This window comes from Prionailurus viverrinus, chromosome C1 (genome assembly GCF_022837055.1).
Source record: "Prionailurus viverrinus isolate Anna chromosome C1, UM_Priviv_1.0, whole genome shotgun sequence".
Lineage (NCBI taxonomy): Eukaryota > Metazoa > Chordata > Mammalia > Carnivora > Felidae > Prionailurus > Prionailurus viverrinus.
This window is the reverse complement of record NC_062568.1, coordinates 139,009,187-139,023,052: the sequence shown is the minus strand read 5'-3', so window position 1 is coordinate 139,023,052 and position 13,866 is coordinate 139,009,187.

Here is a 13,866-nt window from a genome sequence, read left to right as displayed (position 1 = left end):
GAAACTATGTGTGCTTCATTCAGGAAAAGTCTTAAAGGGCTAGCATGCCCTTATTGCTCCCTTGTTTTGCAGTTTCCCTGACAGTTTGAGTGCAGACACGATTGCTTGGACCAGCACGTGGAATCTGCAAGTTGAAGATGGCAGAGCAATAGAATGGGAGAGAAGGAGCCTGGGCCCTGTCATGATGGAGCCACTACTCCAGCCCCAGACCTACTATATTTAAATAAGAGATAAGTCAACTTCAATTAAAAAAATTTTTTTTAATGTTTATTCATTTTTGAAAGACAGAGAGAGACAGAGTACAAGCAGGCATGGGGTGGAGAGAGAAGGGGACACAGAATCTGAAGCAGGCTCCAGGCTCTTAGCTGTCAGCACAGAGCCCGACACCGGGCTTGAACTCAGAAACCGCGAGATCATGACCCGAGCCAAAGTCGGACGCTCAACTGACTGAGCCACCCAGGTGCCCCTTAACTTTTTTATACGGATTTTCTGACATGTTGTACTATGGCTGTAATGGTTTACTGACTCTTCTAATTTACTTACCAAAAGCATGTCACTTTACTTTCCAGGTGACAATAGAGGAGTGACAGGGAGGAGAACAAGGTGGAAGCCAAGCCTCATTATCTGGCAATGCTTCTCAAAAGGTGTCTGTCACCTGTAGGTGCTAAGAGGCAGGCAAACAGAGCATTCTTCTTTTACCTCATGACCCTAGGGAGATACTAAAAAGGACCTGCTCTAGGAGAGAAAGTGAAATCTGGGTTTGTAAATTCCTAAAGCTTTTTTTGCTACCTGACATTCCTGCTACTAAGATTAATTATGTTTTTAAAAGTTACATTCTTTTTTATTTTTAAGTTTTTTAAAATTAATTTTCAGACAACGTGAGCAGGGGAGGGGTAGAGAGGGAGGGGGACAGAGGATCTGAAGCAGACCCCTCGCTGACAGCACCAAGTGCCCCAAGAGTTATGTTCTTGAGGGGCACCAAGATGTCTCAGTCAGCAAAGCATGAGACTCTTGATCTCAGGGTTGTAAATTCAAACCCCATGTTGGGTGTAGGGATTACTTAAAAAGAAAATCTTTAAGTGGCACCTAGGTGGCTCAGTCGCTTAAGCATCCAACTCTTAATTTTGGCTCGGGTCATGACCTCACGGTCATGAGATTGAGCCCTGTATTGGGCTCTGCATTGGGCTAAGATTCTCTCTCTACCTCTCTCTGCCCGTCCTCTGCTCCTCTCTCTCTTTCTCAAAAAAAGAAAAAATCTTAAAAAAAAAAAAAGAGTTATGTTCTTGAAAGCTGATGAGAGTAGATCTTCAACATTCTCAACACACACACCACACACACACACACACACACACACACACAGTTAACTATACAAACTATGTGAGATGATGAACATGGTAATTAAATTGATCTTAATAATCATTCTATAAGGCATGTGTGTATATATAATATACATATATATGTCAAAAAAAGTTATGTTCAGTGTTCAGCCTCATGGAGCTATTTTAAATCCAATGTTCTGTGTGTGTGTGTGTGCGCGCGCGCGCGTGCATGTGTGTAGGTATTATTATTCAATTAATGCTTTCCAGCCAGATAAATAATAGCTGTACAGTTTAAGTATTTCAAAAACCATAATGGAAATTGAACATTTACCCATAGAAAGCCTGCCTATGTATCTATTTATCTGTCTGTCCAGTTGTCTTTCCGCATATACATTTGGCTGGATTTATAACAATTTAGCCTTTAGCATTGGTTACTTCTATAATCTTCATAATCTTTGAACAGTTTTTAAAAAGAATAAATGTTGACTTTAAAAGTCAGTTTGGTAAGGAAAAAATCGTTCAAAACATGGGGTCCAAATGTAAAATATAATAATAAAAATTATCCTTGTGAAGCTTTTGCAAGTACTGTGACCATTATGACAGGCTAGGTGTGTGGCTTCCAGCTAAATAGCATTAGAAAATGTCCCCACACAAGTATCATTACATTAGAAACTGGTAGAAATTGCTCTGCTTAGGGAGGTATTATGCGTTCTTTCTCAGTCTGACTTTGCCTCTGGAATTCTTGACTCACATTCAGAATGGAGCTCTTAATTTTTCAGAGGCCTCTCTCTTTAAGGCTATATGCAGATTCTCAGCTGCTGAAGGGTTTCTATGGTGATGGACTTTTTTTTTAATTAAAAAAATTTTTTAATGTTTATTTATTTTTGAGAGACAGAGACAGAGACAGAGACAGAGACAGAGACAGAGTGTGAGCAGGGGAGGAGCAAAGAGAGATGGAGACACAGATTCTGAATCAGGCTCCCGGCTTCGAGTTCTCAGCACAGAGCCTGATGCAGGGCTCAAACCCACAAACCACAAGATCATGATCTGAGCCGAAGTTGGACACTGAGCTGATTGAGCCACACAGGCACCCCTATTCTTGTACTGTTTAAAGGAGAATCTTCTCCCTCTCCCTTCCCACATAGGATTTCATTATTATTTCTTACTTACAGACCTAGAGAATCTGGTGTTACTTTCCTGCCATTGCTCTGGAAATCCACCCAGCATAAGGCATGTGGTACTGACTGGACAGGCAGCAGTGCCAAAAAGACATTGACACTATGACAAAGTGAGGGATCAAAAGTCCATCACCATAGGGGGGCCTGGATGCCTGTTTGAGCATCCTACTTTGGCTCAGGTCATGATCTTGTAGTTCATGGGTTTGAGTCCCTCATTGGGCTCTGTGCTAACAGCTAGGAGCCTGGAGCCTGCTTCAGATTCTGTGTCGCCCTCTCTCTCTGCTCCTCCCTTGCTCATACTCTGTCTCTCTCTCTCTCAAAAATACATAAAAATAAAAAAAAATAATAAATAAATACTATAAGAATATAAACAGCTATCAAATTCCTGCAATATTCAATATGATGTTAAATAACCAAAAGGTAAACTTTCAGGGAGAAGCATTGAGAATGGAGTTGCGCTGATACTCACATGTTTAAAAATAATCATGGTATGAGCTACTTACTATGCCAGGCACCCTTATGGACAAAACAGTTCTGCCCACATGGAGCTTCTATTCTAATGGGGGAGACAGGCAATATGTCAGTGATAAAATACTGTGAAGGAAAATTAAACTGTTGGCCACTAGATAGAGCTCATTACTTTTTTTTATGTCTCACCAATCCCCTCAAAAAGAATGATGCTGAGTGCATGATATGCTATTAAAGTTGTGTTTGGGGGCCAGATGATAGGCTATCTCTCTTTTCTTATCTCTCCCTCCTTATTCAGATTTTCTTTTTCTACCAGCTTATGGAAAGGGGGAAATATAGTCAAGATGTACTACAGAGCCAACAAGAGGTATCTTGGGGTAGGTGAATTAGATTAGCTCCTTCCTAAATCATAGAAATCCTCTCCCCTCAATTTCCTGGGTATTTACTCTTATGTATTTATTTATTTATTTAATATCTGAATGTATCTTCTAAAAAATGTTTACTTATTTTTTTAAGGGAGAGAGCACGAGCAGGGGATGGGCAGAGAGAGAAAGAGAGAGAGAGAGAGAGAAAGAATCCCAAGCAGGCTCCGTGCTGTCAGCACAGAGCCCTACTCAGAGCTTGATCTCATGAACCTGAGCTGAAATCAAGAATCAGATGCTTAACTGAACTGAGCTACTCAGGCCCCCCCAATTTGTTTAATATCTGTATTCACCACTAGACTATTAGTTTCTTGAATAAGAACTACAACAATGCTTCCCAGTCCTTGACAGAGTACCTGATAGGTACTCAACAAGTACCTTTTGAATGAAAGGATCCCTTTAGCCCAAGCAATTGCTGTTTTCCAGGTGGTCTCATCTAACTCCCTAGGGACTCTGTTTTGATGTTTCGCTGGTGAAAAAAATCTCCATAATAAAAACTCGGGTGAGTTTTCCTTTTCTTGTGTTCTATGAATTCCTTTTTGTCAAAGAACTCCCAGTGGATGGGAAGGTTGTGTGTGTGTGTGTGTGTGTGTGTGTGTGTGCGCGCGCGCGCGCAAATCGAGTAGAAATATTTTTTGTCATTCTGAGTTCAGGGTCATATTTTTTCCTCTTTCTACTTGGAGAAAGCCTAGCACACACAATGGACATATTTTTAGTGCTCAATGGAACTTAACCAATATTAGGCATATACTTTTGTCAGGGCTGATACTACATAAAAAAGGGTCTTGAACCTTCTCTACAGCCAGTAGAAGGAACATTGTAAAAACTGCTAGGGGAGAGAATCTAAGGAGATTCATGGGTCACGGTCTATCCTAAAATCTCTTGGTCTTAGAATAATTTTCAGCATAGAGATTCTGTTGAATGTTTTGTTAGATTTATACCTAAGTATTTCTTTTGTTGTTGTAAATGGCATTGTTTTTTAAATTCTGGCTTCCAATTGTTCATTACTTGTATGTAAAAATGCAGTTGAAGATACATTTTTTATTATTATTGAAGTAAAATTGACATTCAATGTTATGTTAATTTCAGGTGTACAATGATGTGGGAAACAAAGGCAATAAGAACAAGTTAAATTTCCCTACTATCTACAACTCACTGACAAATCTTTGAAACAGGCAGAGTGACCTTCCTTTGGGAGCTCAGCTGCCTCGATGCTAACACTTTGCTAAAGGCAAAAGGCAATCTTATCTTAACATCATCCTGACCCCCCAGGATCCTGTAAGTCTACTTTAACATATAAAAATTCCTTTGGAAACATCCTTTATCTCTGTCCCCTCCCCTCAAGATAGATGTTAGCAATCATCCTCCAAGGATATGGCCCACAGATATACATCAGGAGGGTCTCATGACTGAGGTTTCCCTAGACAGTAATAAATGACATTTTCCTAACAACAGCTAGCCCCCTTCAAGTCCTGGAAACCTTGCTTCCAAAATTCCTTATAGACTTACGCTATCCCTAACCTCCTCCCAATCTGAAAATATATAATCAGCCACTGCTCACAACCCTAGTGTAGCTCTTTCTGCCCATGGGTCCTGTCTCTGTGCTTTAATAAAACCACCTTTTTGCACTGAAGATGTCTCAAGAATTCTTTCTTGGCCATGGGCTCTGAACCCCATTATTCCCACATCATATAACATTATTAGAAGGTAGAGAAGAGACAGGAAAGTGTCCCCCAAACTGAGAAGCCACTTTGAGACTGGAAAATAAAGCAGCCACTCCATACAGTTTACACAGTTTTACTCAGGGAAACTTACTGACAGGAAGGATCCGGTGGAGGATGATTCATGTCACCTGCATAGTTACGCTCCACAAAATTCAGACCTTAGTCCACAGATTTTATAGAGCGAGGGGCCACACAAAAGGGGCACTGTAGTGAGATCAAAGGGTCTGCGTGTTCCTCAAAGGGCTTGCAAGCACCTAACTGGCGGCTACTTCAGTTAGTGCTTGTGGTACTACCTATGGATCAGGAAGAGGAAAGAAATATGTTATCTCTAACAGATTCCTGGGAGGCCAAAGCAAGCCCCCCTCCCCCCAAATCCCTACCTTGATGGGCATTTCCAAGGTATGTAAGCTAATCACCAAGGGGGCCTGGAACACACAGTCAATGATGGGGTCAGTATTGTCAGCACTCTTTCAAAAATATTGATTCGACAATTCTCCACATTACCCAATGTTTACCATAACTGCGGTCACCACCATCTGGCACTATACAACATATTACAATATTATACAACAAACCTGGAAGTATCACAATCCCAGATTTTAAGGTATATTACAAACTGTAATTAGTCAAAACAGTATAGTATTGGCACAAAAATGAACACATAGATCAATAGAACAGGAGATGGAAGGGCGCCTGGGTGGCGCAGTCGGTTAAGCGTCCGACTTCGGCCAGGTCATGATCTCGCGGTCCGTGAGTTCGAGCCCCGCGTCGGGCTCTGGGCTGATGGCTCAGAGCCTGGAGTCTGTTTCCGATTCTGTGTCTCCCTCTCTCTCTGCCCCTCCCCCGTTCATGCTCTGTCTCTCTCTGTCCCAAAAATAAATAAACGTTGAAAAAAAAAAAAAAAAAAGAACAGGAGATGGAGTCCAGAAGATTGATTTGTGTGTTGATCTTATATCTTATGACCTATTAGTTCAAAGAGGTTGTTTTGGTAGATTCCCTGGGATTTTCTGGATGGGCAGTGTTGAACAGGAGTGGTGAGACTAGACTTCCTTGCTTTGTTCTGAGTTAGTGGCAAAGCAGTTTTTCATCATTAAATATGATGTTATCTGTAGGGCTTTTGTAGATGCCTTTATTAGCTCAAAGAAGTTATTTTTTACTCTGAATTTGCTTAGAGTTTTACCATGAATGGCTATATTATTTTGTTGAGGTTTATCTGCATTTATTTATATAATTAAGTGGTCTTTATTCCTCAGACTTTTAGTATGGTGAATTACATTAATTAATAAACCTCAGTTGATCAAGGGCATATAGCCCAAATCAGATATATGATTTACAAATATTTTCTTTCATTCCATAGGTTGCCTTTTCATTCTCTTGTTTCCTTTGCTTTTCAGAAGTTTGGTGTAGTCTTATCTGTCTATTTTTGATTTTGTGGCCTGTATTTTTGGTGTCCTATCTAAGAAAACATCATCAAGACCAATGTCAAAAAGATCTGCTCTGTTTTTCTCTAAGAATTTTACCATTTCAGGTCTTGTGTTGAAGTCTTTAATTCATTTTGAGTTGATTTTTGTGGATGGTGTAAAGGAAGGGTCCAATTTAATTTTTTTGCATATGATATCTATTTTTTCCCAATAGCATTTGTGGAAGAGACTATAATTTCCCCCATTGTGTATTCTTGGCATCCTTGTCAAATATTAGTTGATTTTTCTTTGAGATGCAAGGATGGCTCAGCATAAGGAAATCCATAAACATGATGCGCCACGTTAATATAATTAAGGGTAAAAATCATATGATCATCTTGATATATGCATATAAAACATTTGACAAAATTCAACATCTTTTTATGATAAAATAATACTCATAAAATAGGTATACAAGAATGTACCTCAAAAGAATACAGACCATATATAACAGCCCACAGTTAACATTATACTCAGTGATGATCAGGAACAAGACAAGGATACCCATTCTCACCACTTCTATTCAACATAGTACTGGAGCCCTAGCCAAAACAATTAGGCAATAGAAATAAATAAAAGTAATCCAAATCAGGGGCGCCTGGGTGGCTCAGTCAGTTAAGTGCCCAATTCTTGAGTTTGGCTCATGTCATGATCTCTTGAGTTTGGCTCATGTTGTGAGATCGAGCCCTGCATTGGGCTCTGTGCTGAGTGTGGAGTCTGCTTAAGATTCTCTCCCTCTTCCCTGACTTGCACTCTCTCTCTTTCAAAAAAATAAAATAAAATAAAAAACACTTTCCAAACACATTTAAATCATGTTTTCCTTTAAAAAAAAAGAAAGAAATCCAAATCAGAAAGCAAGAAGAAAATTATCTGTGTTTGCAGATAACAAGATTTTGTATGTAGAAACTTCATAAAACTTCATATGAAGCGTACATAAAACACATTTATTACAGCCTATTTTAAGCTGGTAACAACTTAACTTCAATCATGTACCAAAGCTTCATAAAACTTCTTAGAACTCATAAACAAAGTTTAGTCTGTGTGTGTCCTTAATGCTAAATGGAATCTATAGTAGGCAGCATACTGTTGGATTCTGTTCTTTTTAATTTTAAAGGATTTTAATTCCTGTTTTTTAAAATCCATTCAGCTACTCTGTCTTAATTAGAGAATTTAATTAGTTTACTTTGAAAATAATTAAGATAGGTAAGGACTTATACCTGCCATTTTGTTGTTTTCTGACTGTTTTGTAGTTTCTTTGTTCCTTTTTTCCTCTCATGCTGTCTTCCTTTGTGATTTGTTGATTTTTTACAAAAAATGTATGTTTTGATTCTTTTCTATGTATTATGTATCTACTAGAGAATTTTTCTTTGTGATTACCATAAAGCATACATAAAATTATATTTATTATAGTCTATTTTAAGCTGGTAACAACTTAACTTCAATCACATACCAATACTACACTCTTACATCTCATCTCCCACATTTTATACTACTTATGCCATACTTTACATCTTTTAATATTGTGTATCCATCAACAAATTATTGTTTTAGTTATTTTAATAATTTTGTAATTTAACTTTTATACTAGAGTTAAATGTGATTTATGCACCATCATTACCATATTAGCGTATTCTAAATTTGATTATATATTTACCTTTATCAGTGAGCTTAACACTTTCATACGTTTTCACTTTGTTACTTAGTACTCTTTTTGTTTTGACTTGTAGAAGTCCCTTTAACATTTCTTGTAAGGCAGGATTTGTGAAGTCCCTCAGCTTTTGTTTGAGAATGTCTTTATCTCTTCTTCATTTCTGAAGGACAACCTTGCCGGGTATAGTGTTCTTGGTTGGCTTTTTTTTTTTTTTTTTGCACTTTGAATATATCATCTCCCTGCAAAGGTTCTGTTAAGAAATTCACTGAAGGGCACTTGAGTGGCTTAGTCGGTTAAGCGTCCAACTTCAGTTCAGGTCATGATCTCATGGTTCACGAGTTTAAGCCTCATGTCGAGTTCTCTGCTGACACCTTGTAAGCCTGGAGCCTGCAGCCTGCTTCGGATTCTGTGTGTGTCTCTCTCTCTGCCCCTCCCCTGCTTGCATTCTCTCTTTCTCTCTCAAAAATAAACATAAAAATGTTTTAAAATATGAATTTTAATATATGTATCACATCAATTGGTTTTACTGAAAGATTTTTATTTCATCAGGTAATGATAAAATTGCTAGTGAAAGAACGCCAAAGAAATTTTTATTGTAAGCTGTTTTACTTGCAATTTTACCTAATAGAAATGCTTGGGCAGTAATAAAGTAAACAAAGTAAATAAAAAAATAAAAATAAAATAAATAAATAAAAAATAAAAAATAAAAATAAAATAAAAATAAAAGTAATAAAGTAACAAAGTAAAATGCTTTGTGCAGTAATAATAAATGTCCTCTGAAGACCTTACTGGTAGAGTATGAAATTCATTATAAAGTATATAAAAAGTATATGTGGATTTAACATATACATACTAGGAGCCAAAAACTATCATAGTTCTTATAAGCACTTTCTATTTTCTTTTGGGCTTATGCTCTTTTCAGCAAAGACCACCTGTAACCAGAATTAAACACTGTTTCGCCAAACATTGTTATACTTACTACAAGTTGTTTTAAGATAAAAAAACTCATTTTCAAGTACAGGCCTGCATAGTATCCCTCCAAACAAAGGAGAAGTTTAAAAACAATTATAAAATGTTTTCCTCAAAAAGAGGAGAAAATGGACCTCTCTTGCTTCTTGATGTTTGCTTTTTCCTATGTGTCTATTATTAGTGGAGAAAAATATTGATATTTTATTTTATATCTAAGCTATTATGGTAATAAGATTTAGACAAGTAATTCAGACATTTAATAAAGATATTAAAACTCAGGTTTTATTTGTTCAGTTATAATAAAGTTTAAATGTCTTACTTCTCAGGACAAAGACATACCTGTATGTCACTGTCCTGTTATAATACTGTTACCCAGGGTAGCTGTTGGTATGAAAGGAGAGGGCAGAAGAAATGATTGCTATGGAACCTATCAGCCCAGACTCCCCTGTGAGAGAGGAGGGGCGGGGGTGCAGCAGTCCTAAAAAGGCCCTGGAAGTAAATTATAGCTGTGTCCTCTCTGCAGTCAGGCTGTACATGGACCTCCCAGCCCTCTAAGAGGCATCACTCGGGTCACCTTGCTCATCCTACACCTTCATCCTGTTCCCACTCCCTCTCCTAATGGTCTCCTCCCAAAGACGGACTTGGACTAGGCCCCTTGTTTCTACACCGGTCTGCAATCATTAAGACAAAGACTTACTTGTTATCATCAAACCAGTGCTAGCAGGTAAATCAAGCAAAACAAAAAAACCACTGGGGAGTCTTAATGTATTACCTCATAAATATTCTTATGTTTATTTTTTTTTTAGTGTTTATTAAAACATTTGAGGGAGAGAGAGAAACAGCATGAATTGAGAAGGAGCAGAGACAGAGGGAGACACAGAATCCTGAAACAGGCTCCAGGCTCTGAGCTGTCAGCACAGAGCCTGATGTGGGGTTTAAACCCATGAACTGTGAGATCATGACCTGAGCCAAAGTTGGATGCTTAACCAACTGAGCCACCCAGGCACCCCTAAAATTTTTTTTAAATAAAAAGAAAAAAAAATTCACTGATAGCCTTCTGGGGATTCCCTTGTATGTGACAAATCACTTTTCCCTTTCTGCATTCAAAGCTCTTTTGTCTTTGAATTTTGAGAATTTGACTATAATGTTTCTTGAGATAATCTTCTTTGGTTGATTTTACTTAGGGTCCTTTAGTTTCATGAATGTGGATGTCCACATCCCTCTCAAGATTTGGGGAATTTTCAGCCATTATTTCTGTAAATAAAGTTTCTGTCCTTATCTGTTTTCTCCTCTTTTACTCCCATAATGCATATATTTCTTTGCTTGATGATATCCGATAAGTCCTATATGCTTTCCTTACTCTTTTTCTTTTTATTCCTCTAACTGGCTAATTTCAAATGACCTGTTTTCAAGGCCATTGATTTTTTTTTCTAATTCAATTTACACTTATTATAAGAACTGCCAGATATTTCATGTTAATATTTACATTTTCATAAGTACTTGCAGTTAGAATTTAAGCTGAGATTCCAATAAATCTCTTACATGTTTAACACTTTTCCTATCCTGAGACTTTGCAAATATTTTAATGAACATTTTTTGGATTTTATTCTGCCTTTGGGGAATTTATACTATACATATAACACAGAGGAAAAAAAGACTACAATTTGGCAAAGCAAATTGAGGACAACTATATATAGAGTTGCAAATTGAAAAATAAGTGTAGAGTATAAAATTCAAAATTTAAAATTTTTTTTTTCAACGTTTATTTATTTTTGGGACAGAGAGAAACAGAGCATGAACGGGGGAGGGGCAGAGAGAGAGGGAGACACAGAATTGGAAACAGGCTCCAGGCTCTGAGCCATCAGTCCAGAGCCTGACGCGGGGCTCGAACTCGCAGACCGCCAGATCGTGACCTGGCTGAAGTCAGATGCTTAACCGACTGCGCCACCCAGGCGCCCCTAAAATTCAAAATTTCAACAGATAAATTTAGCCATTAGCTTTTCACTTTACATAAAACTTCACTCATAACTTCTTATTTATTTATTTTAATTTTTTAAAATGTTTATTTCTTTTTGAGAAAGAGAGAGACAGAGGGTGAGTGGAGGAGGGGCAGAGAGGAAGACACAGAATCCGAAGCAGTCTCCAGGTCTACACAGGGCTCAAACTCACGAACCACAAGATCATGACCTGAGCTGAGGTTGGACGCTTCACCGACTGAGCCACCCACCCGGGGAACCCCACTCATAACTTCTTTGAATAGCAACCTCCTGAGTGTATTTATTTTTGTATTTGTGTATAGTTGGCATACAATGTCACATCAGTTTCAGGTGTACAACATAGTGATTCCACAACTGTGTATATATTATGCTGTGCTCGCTGCAAGTGTAGCTACCATCTGTCCTCATAGAATGCTGTTAAAAGGCCATTGACTATATTTCCTATGGTTTACCTTTCATTTCCACGAAAAGGTCATTGATTATTTCTGAATAATTAAGTCTGCTGTTGAAGCTTTTGATTTTTTTGGGGGGGGGGCGGTCAGTTGTATCCTTCAACTCCAGATTTTCTGCTTGATTATTTTTTATGGTTTCTATTCCTTTCTTCACATTCTCATTTTGTTCATGTATTTTCTTGATTTTTTTTTAGTTGTCTGTGTTCTCTTGTAGTTCATTGAGCTTTAAGAGTATTATTTTGAATTCTTTGTCAGGCAATTTACAGTTCTCCATTTCTTTAGGGTTGGTTATTGAAGATTTATTTTGTTTATTTGGTTGCATCATATTTCCCTGACTCTTCATGTTCCTTATAACTTTGCACTGGTTTCTGTGCACAGGATGAAGCATTCACCTCTTCCAGTCTTTACAGACTGGTTTTGGCAGGAAAAGACATTTACTGGTCAGCCCAGCTGGAGATCCTGGGGGCCTGTCAAATGTTTTCTGTGGATGTGGACCTCCCAATCTCCCTTCCTTCTAGGGAAGAGATTTCAGGGTGGTATACCTTCTTTCAATTTCACAGAGTCATGTTGGCTGCTGTAAGCCAGCTTTCCTTTTCCTTAGAGCAGTGCATTGATAGGGTGGTGTATTAGAAACATACTCCAGTCCTCTCCCTCTCTTCCAGGGGAGAAATCTCAGGGTTATGGGCCGTCTTCCAATTTCACAGAGCTATGCCGGCCACCACAAACCTCCTGCCACATTTTTTCTAGGTCACAGTACTGAAATGAGAAGTTGTTGAGTTCCATTTTTCTCCCTCCCTTCTGGAGAAGATTCTGGATTGTGTGTCTCTCCCTATCCCATAGAGCCATGCCAGCTGTTGAGAGCTGCCTGCTCCTTTTCCCTAGGACAATATACTAAAATGCCAGGATGTACTGGAATGGCACTGGGTGCAAGCTCTGCTTGTCTCCCTTCCTCTAACTCTCACAATCGTGTAACTTCTCTTAATCCCATAGAGCTAGGCAGGCAGCTGAGAGGTCCTGCCCTTTTCTTTGTTCAAAGTCGCCCCCAGGCATTCTAATTTTGCTGCTTGCCTCATCACTCTCGAGTAGGTCTTTTGGGCAGCATCCGGAAAAGTGAGGATTATATCAGATGGTTGCTTCCCTTATATTTTGCCCCTGAGGGAAAAGTCGTGGGCTGAGCAAAATTTTTCTCTAGATGCTAAGCTGTTTCAACTTGTGGCAGGGACTGATACCAGTAAAGTGAAATAGCATTCTTTTATTGGTGTAGATGAGGGCCAGGATTTCCTATTCCATTATCTTATGGATTTCAGTTCAGATTCTTTTTAAACTACAAATTCAGTTAGAATTCAATTTAGAAGTTACAGTACGATTCAGATCATCTATTTCACCTAAGGTGGTTTTTAGTAGTTTGTGGGGTTTTTTTTAGAAATTAGTCCATTTCATCTAATTTGTTGAAATTATGCATGCAGAGTGGTAACAGTATTGAGTTTTAGTTTATCAAATATTTAAAAGGTTTCTTAAATTTTTATCTTTGTGTTTATTTTTCAGTCAATACCTTAATTGGCCTAATTGATTCTTTTTTTAAATCTTTAAAAATTTTTTCTAATGTTTATTTAGTTTTGAGAGACAGAGTATAAGTGGGGAGGGGCTGAGAGAGGGAGACACAGAATCTGAAGCAGGCTCCAGGCTCTGAGCTGTATGGCCTAATTGACCCTTGACCTGAATATGTGGAGGATAGTTTTCAGCCCCTCCCACTATATCAACGGACCTTATATATCCTTTCATTAAACCCATAGAAGGAAAAGTAACAGACTGTCACTTAAACAGTAGAAAATATACCTATCTAAGTTAAAAAGAATTTTGACACAAGAACATCATAAGGGTCAGCAAATATAGGTCCTAACATATGCTAGCTTTGGCAGACTGAAAGGTTATGGCCTTGAATTACCCTTTTCTTGTTATTATATCACCCAATGACCCATCTCAGATTTACTATATCAGAAAGTCAAGGGAAGGCTAGGGCCCAGAGAATCTTTATATTTAATAAATTGGTTTTAATGCACAGTGGGGTTGAAGACTACTGGTGAAAGCAACATGCCTCCCTGGAGACAGCTTCATTTTGTTCCTGGAGATAGTAGAGAAAAAGCATTAAACCAGGCGTCAGATGATTTGAAATCTGGTATAGACTCATGCTATCAAGCTAGAAAGGAAGTTATGTAATTTTGCTTA